The following is an 18,649-nucleotide window of genomic DNA, read 5'->3' on the forward strand; positions in this document are numbered from 1 at the left end:
CCAGCCTGGCAACAGAGCGAGACTCCATCTCAACAAAAAATACAAAAATTAGCTGGGCATGGTGGCGGACACCTGTAGTCCCAGCTACTCAGGAGGCTGAAGCAGGAGAACCCTTGAACCCGGGAGGCGGAGATTGCAGTGAGCTGAGATCGTGCCACTGCACACTCCAGCCTGGCAACAGAGCGAGACTCCATCTCAACAACAACAAAAAAAAGATGATGATTTCTCACTTGCTCTGGTATCTTCTAGGAACCCAGGGTGCTAAAACTGAACGATTTCTTGGGATTATCATTGCAATACTTGGTCTGGGATCAGCCGTAAATATACCTTGTATGAAAATAATGATAAACTAGTCAGGATGATCCAAGTTGCCTGACCTCTTGATTTTTGCTACGAATGACATTATGTACACTTGTACTGGAGTCATCATTCATGAAAGCAATTGGTTAGGACTTCCTTTTTCTCTCAGGGAACTAATGCTCTGAAAAGGGATCTGGGCACAACAGTTTCAGTCAGTACTTCGGAACAGAGTCTTTTTTTTTACGTGGTAACTAACAGTTAAGATTGCTGGCAGCCTGGATAAGCAAAGAGGAAGACAGCTTTTAACACAACCCCCTGCCTGAACAAGAGGTGTCAGATTAAGATGTGAAAGCTTCAAGAATGTTGCGGTGAACACCATTTCAGAGCTCACAGTCTCTTTCTTGGAGGAAAAGTCTAAATTGCACAGTTTGCTGTTGGCAGCTTTCAACTCAAGAATTAAGTCAACCTTCAGACCCTAAAAAATGCCAAATTGCTGCATCTGGTTAAATGGGGGAAAAGGTGTTTGCTTTATTTGCCTTGTTTACTCACCCCGTTCTATAATGTCTGAAATCATGGAGATGGAATAAAGTGTAACATTTCATTTCTATCATTATTTTCCCCTGGAATTCAGTACAGAACAACTATTATCCTGCTACTCCGCATATCTCATATATGCACGAAGGAGAGTTTTATCTTTTACAATTTAAAGGTGAAGAAATAGTAATTTGTCTCAGCTAAGCGGTATGGCGTGGCAATTAGAAACCTCACTGATTTCTAACATTTATTTCCAGAACAGGCTACACAAATATCTGAAAATAAATTTACATTATGGTACCAAAAATGTCATGATCAAGAGAATATTTACGTGCTTTAGAGTGTCTTGTGATCCCCAAAATTGCATCTCTTGAGTAACTTGGTTTAATTTATTCGATGCCAAAGAATAATACAAAACCTGATTTACTGGCCAGGCATGGTGGCTCATGTCTGTAGTCACAGCTACTTGGGAAGCTGAGATGGGAGAACCGCTTGAGCGCAAGGAGGTTGAGGCTATAGTGAGCCAGGATTGCGCCACTGCACTCCAGCCCCAGAGACAGAGTAAAGACCCTGTTTTTTTAAAAACACACACGCAAAAAACAAACAAACAAAAAAACACCACCCTTGATTTACTGAAAACCTAAATTCTATTATCTTGTCTCTACTTTACCAGTTACAATTACTACTTCATATTTAATGTTACCAGTTGTTAATGTCATTTCAAAACATTCTTCATGGATATTTTCTGACTGGTTGGGGTTCATTATTCAAGGATTATAACAGATATATGGAACCCAACCGAAGGAGGCAGGCAGCAAGCTAAAGGACATCTGTCCTAAACTCAGATTGGCCACAAGCAAAATAGCTCTGCAGAGATCAGAAGTGCAGGCTGTTGTATCACATAACGGCAAAGGTAAAGGGATTCTTTATTCCTCATCGTAAATGGCTGTCCACGTGCCTTACCCTTGCATTACCAGTTGAATGTAATTACTACAAAATACCCTGTAGCCTCTTGAACCTTACCACAAACTGTCCCAGGGAGTCTTCAGAAAAATCCAGCTCCAAGCCAACAATATTCTTTTATTATAAGTCATATTAAGAGGTCTGTGTGTGAAAGCTGCATATGCCAGCCCAGAAATTCACTTCTGAACCTGATTTTTGGGGAAAATTGCAGGAAATATCTTGAACAAACCTCCTCAGTTTCAACCGAAGGGGTGAGAAGGATGTTCTAATTCATTAATTGCCAGGACAGATTTTAGGTTCCTGAAGTACAACTAAAAAGCTCAAGCAGTGGGTATCTCACCCTATCCATATTACAGTTAAGTCTTAAAGGCCAGATATTAGTAACTACCTTGCTTTATGAACACATCCTACTGAAAGGAAAAACATCTTACCTTGCTGAGAATAATTCTTTCTGAATGTTCCCTACTCTGTCTCGACTTCATCCTCCTCATAGTGACTGCAACTACCTCAGCTACTTTAAAGGTTTTTAATTTTGATGAGGAATTAATTGCCCTTTCAGAGGGATTTTGTAACTTCTACTACTGTTTCTTCTTTCTAATTCTTATGGTTACAAGATGGTTTTAATTCCAAAAATCAGTAAAGCCAATACTTTAAGGAAAAAAAAAGGAACACTTAGCATGAGATCTACTGTCCTAACAAACGTTTAAGTGCACAATGCCTTATTGCCAACTACAGATACTAAGGTGCACAGCAGATCTCTGAAATTTACTCATCTTGTATAAATGTAACTTTACATGCATTGAACAACCACTTCCTATATCTCCCTAACTCCATTTCTTGGTAACCACCATTCTATTGTCTATTTCTGTATGTTTTCCTATTTTATTTTATTTTATTTCATTGAGATGGAGTTCTGCTCTGTCGCCTAGGCTGGAGTACAGTCGCACCATCCCAGCTCACTGCAACCTCCACCTCCTGGGTTCAAGCTATTCTGCTGCCTCAACCTCCTGAGTAGCTGGGATTACAGGCACCTGCCGCCACACCTGGCACATTTTTTTATTTTTAGTAGAGATGGGGTTACACCATGTTGGCCTGGCTGGTCTCGAACTTCTGACCTCAGATGATCCTCCCACCTCGGCCTCCCAAAGTGCTGGATTACAGGTGTGAGCCACTGCACCCAGCTACTTATCCTAATATTCTTTTCCTATCAAATAATGTTTTTTAAAAACTGATATTAAGGTATCCCTTATAAGCACCCAGAAAAATATATGAACAATGTTTCTTAACCAGCTTTTGCCCAATATTAACTAAGTCTTAGTGAACGTAAAAATCATCCAGGGTTAGGAAAAACCATGTAAAAATAACTTTCGTTTGCAAATTCAAGAAGCATGCCTGCTTCTTGAGGAAAGCAGATGATGAAGAGAAGGTATGACATACGAGGCGGTTCTCATGACTGTAGCTACAAAATTAGCACTTACAGGCCACGCATGGTAACTCACACCTGTAATCCCAGCACTTTGGCAAATCACATGAGGTCACAAGTTCAAGACCAGCTGGGCCAATATGGTGAAACCCCGTCTCCACTAAAAATATAACAATTAGCCAAGCATGGTGGCACATGCCTGTAATCCTAGCTACTCAGGAGGCTGAGGCAGGAGGATCACTTTAACCTGGGAGATGGAGGTTGCAGTGAGCTGAAATTGTGCCACTGCACTCCAGCCTGGGTGACAAAGTGAGATTCTGTCTCAAAGAAAAAAAAAAATTAACATTTATGACAAGAAGTTAGGTAGTTCCTCGTTGGTTCCCTTCATTCACTTTTTGAAGGCCTGAGGACAGTTTGCCAAGCCAGAATATGTTAGCAGAGTCAGACCACAGCTGAGAAGTAGGTGGAGTTGTCTTGTATATTTTTGTTTCTGCCTTGGGCATGCTTCTCCGCCCCCTATCCTCTTCTTTCTTCCTCCTCAAACTCCCACAGTACTCCCATCACTTCAAAATACTGTTTCCAAGAGATCCTAACTCTGAGTACAGCTCTTTGACTTCTTTTTTGAGACAGGATCTCACTCTGGTTGCCTGGGCTGGAGGCAGTGGTGCAATCATGGTTCACCACAGCCAGCAACCTCTCAGACTCAGCTGTTTCTCCGTCAGCCTCCTGAGTAGCTGGGACTACGGGTGCACGGCCATGCCCGACTAATTTTTTTTTTGTATTTTTAGTAGAGACAGGGTTTCTCCATGTTGTCCAGGCTTGTCTCAAACTCCTGGACTCAGGCAATCCACCTGCCTCAGCCTCCAAAAGTGCTGAGATTACAAGCATGAGCCACCACACCATTCTCACGCGGGCTATAGGCTCAGCCAACTCATACCCTTGGGCTTAGCCAGGGAACTCCTGGCCAAAACCGCTTTATATTTTCCTATTTTATTTTATTTTATTGAGATGAGTTCTGCTCTGTCGCCTAGGCTGGAGTACTTCTCTTGGCATAAACCCATTTAGATTGCCTACTTGCCTATTTGCTTGCTAAACCCCAAGAGGTACTGCTTTCTCTTCCATTGAGATTCCAAGCATTTTAATCCCACCCTTGTAACAAAGCACACTTCTACATGCTGTGGCACTTGCCTTTGGAATATACTCCTTCTGCATGAACCCAAGTAGATCAAGCACTCTGAGAGGCTGAGGTGGCCGGATCACTTGAGTTCAGGAGTTTGAGACCAACTTGGTCAACATGGTGAAACCCCGTCTCTACTGAAAATACAAAAATAAGCCGGAAATCACTTGAACCCAGGAGGCAGAGGTTGCGGCGAGCCGAGATCATGCCACTGCACTCCAGCCTGGGTGACACAGTAAGACTCCTTCTAAAAAAAAAAAAAGGCCAGATGCAGTGGCTTATACCTATAATCCCAGCACTTTGGGAGGCTGAGGCGGGCAGATCATGAGGTCAGGAGATCGAGACCATCCTGACTAACACAGTGAAACCCCATCTCTACTAAAAATACAAAGATTAGTTGGGCGTGATGGCACGCACCTGTAGTCCCAGCTACTTGGGAAGCTGAGGCAAGAGAATCGCTTGAACCCAGGAGGCAGAGGTTGCAGTGAGCCAAGATTGTGCCACTGCACTCCAGTCTGATGACAGAGTGAGACTCTGTCTCAAAAAAAAAATTGTATCCTAAGGAAAAGATAATAAAAGGACAATTATGGCCCTTGTATACATTTAGGCAATACATCTCCTGCTAAACCCTTTGCATGAATTATAGATAATATCTGATATTATTTATTATCCTTAATCAGATATGTTCTAAATTAATCCAGACATCTTCTCATTAATTCGCTCATACTTACTTTGGAACCAATCATCCTTCACTTGAATAGCCCTCTGATCTCTTCACCAGGCATGGACCATGAAGTGCCCGCATTTAATAATAATCCCAGGTTACCACATTTCACCTGTGCAATCCCTGCTGTTTATCTGGCACAAGCTATTTATTTTACTCTAATACAGAGAAAAGAAAACTCATAAATGATCACATACTGTTTCGTGCCAGCTTATTTTTGAAAGTATAGTGAACAGCTAAGATGGTTCCTAGTTACCTCTAAAAATGAATGAAAGAATAAAAAAGGATTAACATGAATCAGAAAAGAAGATACCATTTGATAAGCCCCAAAACAACACTTTCAGTAGTAGCTTTCCCATAGCTCCTACAGTATTGGCCTTAACCACCATGTGCAACAATATTTTAAGAGCTATGATCAGGCACACAGGTTAGGAATTCTTTGTCAGCGTAAGCAATGCTTACAAGCTCTGAGAAGAACAGACTCCGGTAACATCTGTCTTAAATTTCAGATCTTTTGGTTCTATTGAGAGCTAAGCATGAGTCACAGAGATGAATAAAACATATCCCATGCACTCAGTAAGTTCATAGCATAATGAGTCATATGGACATGCATCAGATTAATCAATATTATTGGTCATTCTTTGAATTAAAGCACTGAAAGTCAAGTAGGTAGTATCAAGCTCCAAAATTACAACAGACACAGAAAGATATTCAGGAAAGATGAGTTTCCAGGGTAGGATGTAAGAAAGTTCTGGAATGTACACAGATGCTGGAGAAGAACTGGAGAACTGGTATCTCAACTGAGAGATACCAGTGAGGATAAATAAAGAAAAGATACGTGAGAGGCCATCAGAGAAAATTCTGCCTGCATAATTTAACCAGTGTTTGCCCTAAGAATGCAAGTGATGACCCAGTCACCAATCTGCTAGCTTTGCCATTTTCCAAAGATTTTAAAATTGTCACTCAAAGAATAATATTTTCAAAGTATGAAGAACCCCTCTATATTAGTCTGTTTTCATGTTGCTGATAAAGACATACCCCAGACTGGGTAATTTATTAAAAAAAAGAGGTTTAATGGACTCACAGTTCCATGTGCTTAGGGAGGCCTCACAATCACGGCAGAAGGTGAAAGGCACGTCTTCCATGGCAGCAGGCAAACAGCAAATGAGAACCAAGCAAAAGGGGAGTCCCCTTACAAAGCCATCAGATCTCGTGAGACTTACTCACTTCCATGAGAAGAGTATGAGTGAAATCGACCCCATAATTACATTATCTCCCACCAGGCCCCTCCCACAACATGTAGGAATTACGGGAGCTACAGTTCAAGATGAAATTTGGATGGGGAGACAGCCAAACCATATCAACCTCTGAACTCAGTATATTTTGTGCTTAGGCTCAGGGCTATACAAAACCTTTCTAGAATTAGATTTTGCCACATCCATTCTGATAACAGCCCTCCTAGCTTAATTTGCAGATTATTCCTTCTTCAATCTAGTTCATATGTGCTAGGTGGTCTCTATTGCTGCCCCAGGGGTGGACCACATGTCTCAGGCTCAAGCCAGTAAGCACATCACATTCCCCTGGCCTTGGTGCTTTCAGACACAAGAATAATTCCCAGCCTTGCAAGCACAAGAGCTCACTGTTTCCTACTGGGCTTAAATCTTGGACTAATCTGAGCCTAGGACTGCCGCAGTCATCTTGACATCAAGCACAGAGAGCATAGAAGTTCCAGAAGTGATGACAAGGAGGTTGCACATGAAGTCAATCTAGTGGGAGGCAGAGAGGAGAAACACAGAAAAAAAAACAAAACAAATAAACAAACAAAAAACCCAAGCCCTAATGATACTGTTTGAGCCTAGAATCCAACTATGATGGCAGCCAGGCTACCTGTGGACTTTTTCAGTTGAGTGAGAAAATAAATTCCATCTTTGCCTCAAGACTTTTGGAGGAGATGTTCTAACCCTTGTAAATTAATACAGAAATAAGTACATAACAGACACATTTAATCTGATGCCATCTCATTTCCAGGCCCCCTCCCAAACTCACCAGGGGCTAGAGTGTCAGAGCTATAAAACTGACACAGTAGGATTTCACAATTTCAAGTCACTTTAAAACCAACATCACAGAAAATGTGATCACAGAATCTTTAGCCAAATTCTATTTTGTAGGCATTTTCAAAAATGCAAATCCCATTTATGGGATAATCAAGAAAAACTACCAAGAGAGTAATTACATGCAATCTGCTTTGATTATTGGTCTTAGCCATCAAAACTCATAAATGCATTAGAAATCATACAACAAAGACAAGACGTATAGCCTGATCCTGAAGCATGCAAATAGATATACAAAGTACTTCCTGCTTTTTATCGGCTGAGTGGTGAACAGGTGTAGTCATACAGTTTTTTCCTTTTCAGGACCAAAGATCTGAGCACTTTACATGAAAGAAGCCTCATAAAATTGCCAATATGTGGCTTTGGGTTTGAAACTTACTCTGGAACTTAACATTTGTGAAGAAGCGTACTAAGCATTCCCCCTTATTCATTAGAGTCACTCCCTCCACATCGAAGTCGTGACACGGAGAATGCAAATTATAAACCTAATTGTGCATATGGATTCTTATTTAATGCAATGACCCTAGTTTTATAGTCCAGGAGTCCATAGTTGAGGGAAGGTGGTAACCAACCCCACACAACAGCTTGTAATCTTGGAAATATATGTAAAAAATGAAAAACACCCATGGGCCAAGTTTCTAAAATAGAAAAATGGTGCCATCTTGTGGTTACAAATATGTAAAAATAAAACGTTTTACCTTTTCTCTTTTTTTAGAGATGGTTTCACTCTGTCACCCGGGCTTATGTGCAGTGGCTTGATCATAGCTCTCACTGCAATTCAAATTCCTGGGCTCAAGTGATCCTCCTGCCTCAGCCTCCCAAGCAGCTAGAAATAAAGGTGGACACCACTGTGCCCAGCTAATGTATTTATTTTTCAAGACAGAGTCTCACTATGTTGCCCAATTGATCTCGAACTCCTAGCCTCAAGTGATTCTCCTGCCTTGGCCTCCCTGGGGCTACAGGTGCACACCACCATGCCTGGCTGAATTATTTTAAAAATTTATATAGAAGTGGGGTCTCACTACGCTGCCCAGGTTGGTCTCTAACTCCTGGGCTCAAATGATTCTTCTGCCTTAGCCTCCCAAAGCACTGGGTTTACAGGCATGAGCCACCACACCTGGTCTCACTTTTTTCTTATATTAAAGAATCATTGCCAAAATCAGGCTCACTTTAAGTAATCATTTCCCTCAGTGTTCTGATACACCCCAATAAAGCTTCTTTGTTTCTTCTTTAGAATACTGTTAAAGTGTAGACACCTTTCTTTGACAGTCAATTTCCCTGCTTTTTCAGCCAGGAAACTCCAATTTCCTGTAAAAGTCGTGTCCATGATTACACTTTAATTTCTGGATCAGAGGCAGGCTTTAATTCTGAAAGCTAAGATGATGCATTCATGGAAGAAAAGAAGAAAAAAAAGCTCAAACCAATTTTTAGACATTAACACAATAATCAGCGAATGTCTTGAGAGATGGCCCAGGACATTAGAAACAGCACATAACTTGACTTTTGAAAGTCCTTGAAAATGCGGATTGACTTTCAGAAAACATAGTGTTCTGAGAAGGTGTTTGAGGAGTCAGCCTTTGGGAGGCTGAGGTAGGCGGATCACTTGAGATCAGGAGTATGATACCAGCCTGGCCAACACGGTGAAACCCCATCTCTATTAATAATACAAAATTTAGCTGGGCGTGATGGCACTCACCTGTATTCCACACTCACCTGTAATTCCACTGCACTCCAGCCTGGGTGACAGAGTGAGACTCTCTGTCTCAAAAAAAAAAAAAAAATTTAAAAAATTAAATTATAAATAAAATTTATTTTTAGAAAAGAAAGAAAAGTAGAGAAGGCTTTCCTCTGCATTACGAAGACAGTCTGGTAAACCCGTGGGCAGATCAGATCATGAAAATTAAAGAAATTTCCCCAAAAGCAATAATGTTTGGGTGGCTTGTATTTATACTAGGAGATAGGACTTCAGTGTAAACTGATATCATAATTTAAATAATTTATATCTAAGTTTAGTAACATTCCTCAATATTCAATAGAAAATTCTTCCTTTATAAGAATAAAGCAAAATATAGAAATTATCTGCCTGGTAGAGCTATTGATAGAAAAGATGGGAATCAAAATAGAACACGATTTAGAGCGTGATTGTGGAGCTGGCCACAGCAAAGAGAAAGAGAGAGAAGTGAGGAATGAGAGAGTGGGGTTTGGGGAGAGCAAGTGAAAGAGAAAGAGTGAGAAGGTCTCATGTAAGCATACGGTAAAAGCATGTGCCCTAGATTACATATGGCTGAGCCGAATAAGAGAAATAATAAGCCTAGTTGCAGTGGCTCACACCTGTAATCCCAGCACTTTGGGAAGCTGAGGTAGGAGGATCGCTTGAGGCCAGGAGTTCAAGACCAGCCTGGACATGATAGTAAAATAGTTAGTCTCTACTAACAATACAGGTGGCGGGCACCTGTAATCCCAGTTGCTCAGGAGGCTAAGGCAGAGAATTGCTTGAACCCAAGAGGCAGAGGTTGCAGTGAGCCGAGATCGCACCACTGCACTCCAGCCCGGATGACAGAGTGAGACTCTGTCTCAAAAAAAAAAAAAAAAGTTTTAAAAATCAACCAGGCATGGTGGTGTGCACCTGCAGTCCCAGCTACTTGGGAGGTTGAGGCAGGAGAATCACTTGAAAAAAAGAATTGTTACCCAAAGAAAAGTTTTCTAAAAAATTAGCCTGGTGTGGTGATGCACACCTGTAGTCCCAGCTACTCAAGAGACTGAGGCAGGAGGATGGCTTGAGCCCCAGAGTTCGAGGATGCAGTGAGATACGATGGTTCCACTGCCCTTCAGCTTGGGCGGCAAAGTGAGAATCTCAAAAAAAAAAAAAAAAACGGGGTGGGGGGAGTAATAGCAATAAAAGGCAACATTTTTGGACTCTCACCCCATGCCAGGTGGAATAGTAAACTCTAGTTACGCAACATTTCATTTAATCCTGTTTGAAAATTAAAAAAAAAAAAGATGTGATTTTTCCCAACACTACTAGATTTTGGTAACTAAATGAGACTTTTCATAGAATTTTTTCCAACTAAAAAAACTACAGATCACTTTAAATATGTATGGCATTCTTCATCAGCACCTGCCATAATGCACATTCATTGACCAAATGAATATGCCAGATATTTTTCAAAAAGTCTGAAACATTTTTAGAAGTAGAATACTGTTGGATACAATGGCCATGTAATCACAGTTCTTGAAGTGTCTCTTCCCTCCAAAGTGAGTTAAGTGAATTTAAAAAGTAAAAACATTGAGAAGTATGTAATTCCATACTGAAGCTAGAAACAGGTCCAACCTTATACCACAAACCTAGCACCAAATTTAGATAAAATAACTGAACTCGAAAAGTGACTCACTTTCAATAGAGAAGTATGCAAAGAAGTAGCAAACAAAAGACATGTGGGTAAACCCCACTTAGTATGGGCAGTTCAGGAGGAAGAAAGAACATAGTTGGTCTCCAGCCTATTTCCCAGGGCCCACACTGGAAGAGCTGGCAAATTTATCTTCCACTTTGGTCCTGGGTGAAAACACTGATCACCACTTTTATACACCTGGTAATGGAGGGTGCAAACAAAGATTGTACTACAAGAGAAAAGTTCTTAGGTATTTTTTTCACACTTTAGAATTTTTAAACGCAAGTTGCTTTAAAAATCAACAGCAAAACAAACTTTCCATCTTCCAGATGGAAGAGTAAGTGATAATATAATCATCAATTCCTGTGCTTTTTCTCACCTTTGAATAGAAGAGTTTTCTTATGTTACATCTTTCAAAATTTTACTCTAAATGTAGATCTCTAATCGTTTCTATGGATGTCCTCAAAAGATTACCCCAGTGAGGCATTCTTAGCATAGAACTATCATGTATATGTTAACCATAATAAAGAAAATATTTGTTCCATACTTTTGTGGATTTTTCTGGGACCTTCTGGGATCTTTCTTTGTGCTGAAAGAATTAGACTTTGCTCCAGGCTCTGACATGGAACAGGATTGTATATTAATTGAAGTCATTAAGGACGCTGATGGCCATTCTGAATTTAAAGTTGAAATTTCACTTCTGTTCTATTTCCTATTTCAAATTGTATCCAGCAATATATTGCCCAATATAGACCTCAAAGTTTATGCAATGAGATTAAATAACAATATTAAAGTATTCCAACAATCATATGTCAGTATATACCGATGTTCCAAAGTTAAATATAATCTCCCTTCCATTAATAATTTCCAAAGATTTGATTAAATTCAAAGATGAAAACCTTTAAAAAATTAAAATCCCAAATATCTAATTTAAAGTCTAAAAGGGCAAAAATCTGAAAGAAGAAAAAAAAAAACCCTGCTGTCTTTGTTGTGTAGTATGCATCCAAAGAAATGAAAGTCCCAAATCCCAATCTTAAATGCAAAATCATTCTCCCCAGCTTCTCATTCTGTTCAATTTCAGTTCTATGAATTCTCCATTTGCATTTTTTCAGAGACTGCAGCCTGACTCTCTTTCTCTGGAGTGGGTTCAGTTCCTTCGGGACCTCAGAAATTGTGTCTGTTTGCTAAGTCCCTCAGGGGCCTCCTTTTTTAAAGATCCAAAGCATTCATAGAGCATACAAAATTAGACCTCACTGTGTTCCACATCTACATATGTTAGAAAATAGAGCAATCCCCAATTCCTAGAACATAATCATGTTCCAGAACCCGGCACTCCCTGTTGTCAAGATCATAAAAGAAACTGAAAAGTACCTAAAAATAAAATACTGATTTCAGCTTTACTCGATTGCTGATCAACCCATGATGTTTGCCTGGGATCCGTGATAGTCACCCTAAAAATCAATTAGGATTGTGCAAGAATGTTCGGAGCAGCATTATGCAAAATAGACAAAAAAAAAATCGAAGCAATTCAATGCCTATCAGCTGATGAATGGATAAACAAAAATGTGGTCTATCCAAAAACTATTCAGCTATAAAAATGAATTTATAGTGGTACATGCTACAATATAGATGAGTCTTGAAAACATTGTGCTAAGTGAGAGAAGGCAGGCACAAAAGACCACATATATTATGACTCCATTTATATGAAATGTGCGTAATAGGCATATTCATAGAGACAAGAAGTAGATTCACGGTTGCCAGGAGATGGGAGAAAGGGAGAATTGGGACTGACTGCTAATAGGTACAGGGTTTCTTTTGGGGTTGATGGGAATACTCTGGAGTTAGATAATAGTGATGGTTGCACAACATAGTTAATATACTTAAAATCACCAATGTGTACACTTTTAAACAGTGAATTTTATGTTCTTCTAAATTTACAGTAGCATCTAAAATAATGTCAGGAGTTTCACCTTTGACAGGATGAAAAGCTATACTTTGATTCCATAAAAAGGATTTAAAGTAGCCTATTATTAGAATTAACTGCTCTTTTATTTGAAGCATCTCGTGACATCAGTGTATAGTGACATTATTTCACAGTGTGAACAATTCTCTTTGGGGTATTCCAGACAACCTCTTACAGCTATCACTTAATTTTTTTATGCGAAGAATTTACAATCTAAAGTGAACACAATTAATTTAGAGAAACAGTCGATCTAAATAAACGTGAAACCCTTTTTGCAGTGTTATAGGTACATGTACTTTGCATATCTTCATGTTTTACATTGTTTGCAGGCATAGGTTCCTTAAAATAACTATCACACGTTCAAGTTTATGATAACACGTTTTTAGGAGACATATGTCTTCTGTATTTATGTGGTCAGTGATATCACTATAGACCCTTTGTGGATGAGGCTATAAACATTTTACATAGGCTATGTATTTATCATCTGCTTTCTTGAGAATGGAAATCCAGTTATGTGTTTATTTTCAAACCAAAATGTACTTTTTAAGATCATTTCTACTGCAAGGATTATTGCAAAAAATGTTACAAACAATAAAATAAATAAGTACAGATTTTTTCTACACAGAGTCACTCTAGCGAGGTCTTCTTTGCCTGCATTTGTTTTCTTGCACTTAACCTGCAGTTTCCCTGGTGTCCCTCTGACCATTCCACATGGCCTCGTGCATCTCCCAGGTCCTAGCAGGGACCGTGGCACAAGCAGCCGAGGTGAGCTGAGGTTGAGCTACGGAAGCACCAGGGACGGCCGCTGACTCTTTCACCTCCATCCAAGTGCGGAAGGATTCTGCTGTTGCAGGCTTCGGTGTCAGCGCACAACCTCATTACAGCCACAAGCACCCTGCATGAGGCCAGTGACACTACGATGCTAGGTAGGTTTGGAAAAGACGGTTAGAAGCCAGAAGTGAAAAGGGGACAGTATTCAAATCCATCCTAGATTGTTTTTAAGGCAGCAGTTAGTTAAATATTCTATTTTATTTTAAATGAGAAAACGTCACTATTCGTGTTAAATGGACAGGGAGTGGTTCAAGAGCCATAAACCCAGACTGTGCAGGCCAAGCAAGTTATGACGTCCTAGGACTTCGACAAAAGGAAGTTGTTGTCTTGCGTTATTTCGAGGTACTGATGGGGCAAATGACATTTCTGTTGTTACTGGCAACAACAAAGACTGCCTTTGTTGGTATTTGTCCCACAGCCTCTTTTGAAAGAGCCTCTTCCACCCTTTATGCTCTTTAGGAATGAATCCAGGCTTGACTCTCAGGGTTTAAAGCTCATGGGGTTTCTCCTAATCCATGTCCCTGCAGGAAATTTCATCAGGAGCCTCCACTTACCTAGTTACATGGCTTGAAAGATGATCCCAATTCTGAAATGAGATGCCACCCTGAGCAGAGGGCCCAGCCAACATGTGCCCAGATTCCTGACCCAGGGAACTGTGAGATAATTCATTTGTGGTGTTTTCAGCTGGTAAATTTGTGGTACTCAAAAACCAATGCAACTTTAAATAAATATATCAACTTGAATAAACTAATTTTATTTATATATGTGTATTTATTTGTGAATCTGTGTATGTACACAAATGTCGACAAAGAGGCTGTCCCTAACAAAACTCTAGACAGGCTTCCCTGAGCTCTTTTTTGACTAGGCCTCATCTTCGGTGTGTTCTCCAGAGTCCAGTTTTAGCAAAGGCTCCTGCCAAGTTGGTTTGGTCAGAATCTCTCACCCTTGTTATCTGATCCAAGTCCCTATTCCCCAGCATCTCTCAAGTGATTATCTGATCACCTCAGCTTGCATTCAGCAATAATGTAAAGTCCATTTAGCCAGAAATCCTTCACCAGAAGTAGTTTCATGTGGTTTGTGCGCGTTTTTAAATATTTAAAAGTGATCCATGCTTTATACGTGATTCTAAATGCTTCTGTAAGATCTCGGATTTCTTTTAGTTTGAACCTTTCATGTATTGCTTAAGCAAGTGGGTGAGGGAACTGTGAACCCCGCCTGCCTTCTCTCAGCTCTCCCTCACTGAAGACGGGAATGCAGTCCTCCTCAGTGGCACCTGTGACCCCTGGCTGCAGTGCCCAGGTGATATTCCTGTGGAGAAAAGCACTTTAGGACCTGTCTGCAGACACCCTCTCATGAATCTTCTGCTTTACCATGAAGCCTGGGAGAAAACAAAGGGGAAAAATGTGAGAGGAACTACGCTGCCCTTCCTGAATAGAAACCTGTTGGGCAGAGGCACATGCAGCTGAGGACAGAGCTCAGCATTTTACGTTAAATTTGCACATAGTTTCTGTGACCTCATTTGGCAGACTGTTTTTGAGCTCCCTGTTGCAAATGTGTCTGTTTTCCTGTTCACTTAAACCTAAGGGAATACTCACATCAGCCGCAAGAGGTGACTCTGTTGCACTATTGCTCCTGTATTCTCTTACGGCTGTCACAATGACACTGATATCACACAGTGACATGAACCTGGACGTAGGACAGGGTACATGCAGAAGAAGAATGTGCCATGGTTAGCCCAGCACTCATTAAATGAGCTAAAATTGTGATAAGAGGAAAAGAAACACATGCTAAACACTACATTCAAGGTACCGAGAAGTGAAAATGGAATAATTTTGACCGATTCATGATGGCAAAGCCACATTGCCTGTGTCATTCCCGATCCTTCTCTATGATCTGTGTTTATGGAGTAGATCTATGTGTAGCCTCTCTTACGTAGAATAAGGTTCAATTGAAGGTGACAGAAAATCCCAAAAATGATAGTCCTTTAGGCAAGTTAGCATACTTCTTCCTCATGTAAAATCAGGCAGAGGCTTGGCCATTCAGGTGTGGCAGCTCCGCTTCATGAGCCATGAGAACTCAGCACTTACCAGCTGTGCCCAGGGCACATACGGCTGCTGGAGCTCCAGGAAATACAACTGCATCCCAAGCTGCAGTCATGAAAAAAGAGTAGAAAAAACAAAAGACCTCCTCCCATAAGGAAAGTCCCTGGAAGTCACAGGCAAACAGTTTCACCTCTACCTCACTTTCCCAACTTTAGTTCCATGGCCACACTGACCTGCAAGGGAGGCTAAGAAGTGTAGTATCTACATGGATGTTGATGTTATCAACTGAATATGTGGGGCTCTAGTAACTAAAAAAAAAAAGAGAATAAATATCGGGAAGAAACTAGGATTTTTAGACACACAAAACACTCATTCCATAATAGTAATGATTCCTTTTTAAGAAACTATTTTACATTAACAAGAAAAGACTTGGGAAATTCAACAGACCACTGAGAAGCATATGAATAGGTAATTCAAAGTAGGAAAAACTTTAATAGATTAAAAATACATGAAGGAAAACTCAGAAAAATTAGTCATGAGATAAATGACACAAAAGAGCGCTTTACATCAATTTATTAATTTTCAAAATTTGAATTATGCCAAAATTAGTGGAAACGTATGTGGATGTGTTCATGTTTTATCTCAAGGATTCAGATACACTTGGAGATTTTCTTCATACTTTGTGAAAATAATTATGCATATATTTTATGTCCCAACCATCAAATCCTGGGCATATTCCCCTGACAAGAAGCCATGGAGGACATTTTCAAAGATCTTATTTGCAACATTTATTGTACTGCAAAGTATACTAAATTTAGGTGCCCTATACCTGGAGATTTTGTGTATAAGACATGGCTGTATTTATTGTCTACATTTATATTTATATACTATATATATTTATCTACATATATCATAGCTTTTGTAAATAATTTCGTATAAATGTGCAGGTGGCAAGAGGGCCCAATGGTCCCTAGTATAAATGTATTTGCATCTGTTTTTTGTTTGTGTGTGTTTATTTTCTGGCTGAGTTTTATAAATTTATATTTATAGATGTATATATTTTTCTCTATATATTATAGCGATTATGCACAACTTCATCATGCTGTAATATAGCTATATTAACTGTATATTCTATATGAAATAGATATATGTGCACATATATGCATATATACATAAATACATACAAACAAAGCACTATGGGTAGGCCTCAAAAACAGTGGGTGTTTACCATCTGCAAAGGGGCCATGTAATGTGGCTTTCTGGCTCCTTGCCAGTAGGTGGCAGTATTGCCCAACACCCAGGAGTGTAAAAGTACGTGTATCTGTTTGTGGGAGGGTGTGTGTCTTTGTGTGAGATTTTTGGGTTATGTTTAGTTTGTGTGTGTGTGTGTGTGTGTATCCACATGCTTGGGGGTGTATAATTTATATATGAATATACATACATATCTTTATAGATGAATATATGTACTTACGTACATCCATATTTATATATAAATCTATGTGATTATATATGTTTACTAAGTAATACATGTTTTTAAGTATTAATTTACATATCTAGGCTTTCTTGTTCCTGCCTGGAGGCACACCACCACAAAGAGAAACAGCTCTAACAAGTTCCATGCATAAATATGTATGTTTTAATTTTTATTTATGTATATGTTGATGCATATATTTATATGTTATCTATTTCTTCATATATTAAAAATATAGACATGGATTTGTGTATGTGTTTGTTTGAGTCATGCCTTAGCTGGTGCCCTGTATGTATGAAGCACTCCAGACCGGCAGACCGCACTGCTCCATTCTCCAGAGCAGCAGTTTCCACACACTGAGCCCCACCGATGGTTTATCCTCTGGAGAGTGGAAGGCACAGCTGTTCCATCTGGTTGCTACCTCCCTGAGCTTCAAAAAACAGAAGAGATAGGGCTTTTTTTTTGGGTGTAAGGCAATACATTTTTCAGCCTAGACTTGGTGACCCGAAGTCTGTGCAGAAAGCTAGCACTACTGCTGTCCCAAGGCCAGATGCCAGGCCCGGAACCTCAGGGCTCCCCAGGGACTCCCCACTTGTGCACGTGCAGTTCATTCTCCTGGGATGGACCTGCCTCACCCAGAAGCTGGACCCGAGTTCTCTGAAAGGCGTCATCCATCCCCTGTGGATGGCCACATCCAGCATCTGCCTCTCACCTGGTTTTCCTCGTTTGCCATCTACACTGTGGACCAGAAAGTTTTGTCAAGCCAGACCTATTCTATGATTCTCAAAGTTTTGGGCGAAACCTCAAGCCTGTGGGTTCCCAGGTGTCTTTTTTTTTTAATTATTATTTTAGATGGAGTCTCACTCTGTCGCCCAGGCTGGATGTAGTGGCGCGATCTTGGCTCACTGCAACCTCCGCCTTCCGGGTTCAAGTGATTCTCCTCCCTTAGCCTCCTGAGTAGCTGGGATTACAGGTGCCTGCCACCATGTCTGGCTAATTCTTTTGTATTTTTAGTAGAGACGGGTTTTCCCCATGTTGGCCAGGCTGGTCTTGAACTCCTGACCTCAAGTGATCAGCCCGCCTTGGCCTCCCTCCCAGGTGTCCTTAATCCAAGTGTTCTCTGGGTCTGCCCTGGTTTCTCGAGATGCAGCTGGGGCCTGCCATAACAGGCTCACACAGGTCTGTGCAGTCTTCAGTATAAATTGGGAGTCACTTTCCTGGTCCCCAAATGCTCTCAGGAGCACTCAGAGCCATCCTGTCCTGGCCTTGCTGTCCCTCTGGCCCGAGACCCCCTTACCCCACCCAGATTCATGCCGCACCCAGTGACTCCTGTGTGTTCAGACCTAGCCTGTTTTCATCCTCCTGGAAAGCCTCCCCTCCACCCACCCAAACCAGGATGCCTCTCTATGTTCCCACCTCAACTATCAAAAAGAGTCACTGTCCTGACTGACAGCTTCTGGATAAGTGGGCAGCTTTCCCTCTAGAAGACGACGGCCCTTGGCTGGATCTGGTCAAAGGGCCATGTTCAGGGGTTTGTCATTTGTGGAGGCTCACACGGAACTGGCAGGAATAGAGCCTCTCTGGGCCTTTTGTTTCACTCCACTGCCAGTCTGTGGTAAGGGGGCCCAATGGCTTCTCGTAGAAATGCACGTGCATCTGTGTGGCTTTGGGGTAACATGTTTGGGTTATGTTTATTTTATACATAGAGACTTGTACATATA

The 18,649-nt window shown here is 40.7% G+C and overlaps 1 pseudogene; it reads left to right on the plus strand.

Moving 5' to 3' along the window:
• Window positions 1-17,548: 17,548 nt before the first annotated feature.
• Window positions 17,549-18,649, plus strand: part of LOC105516894 — a 9,450-nt pseudogene continuing 8,349 nt past the window's right edge.

The sequence above is a fragment of the Colobus angolensis genome, unplaced genomic scaffold (genome assembly GCF_000951035.1).
Source record: "Colobus angolensis palliatus isolate OR3802 unplaced genomic scaffold, Cang.pa_1.0 Scaffold293, whole genome shotgun sequence".
Classification (NCBI taxonomy): Eukaryota; Metazoa; Chordata; class Mammalia; order Primates; family Cercopithecidae; genus Colobus; species Colobus angolensis.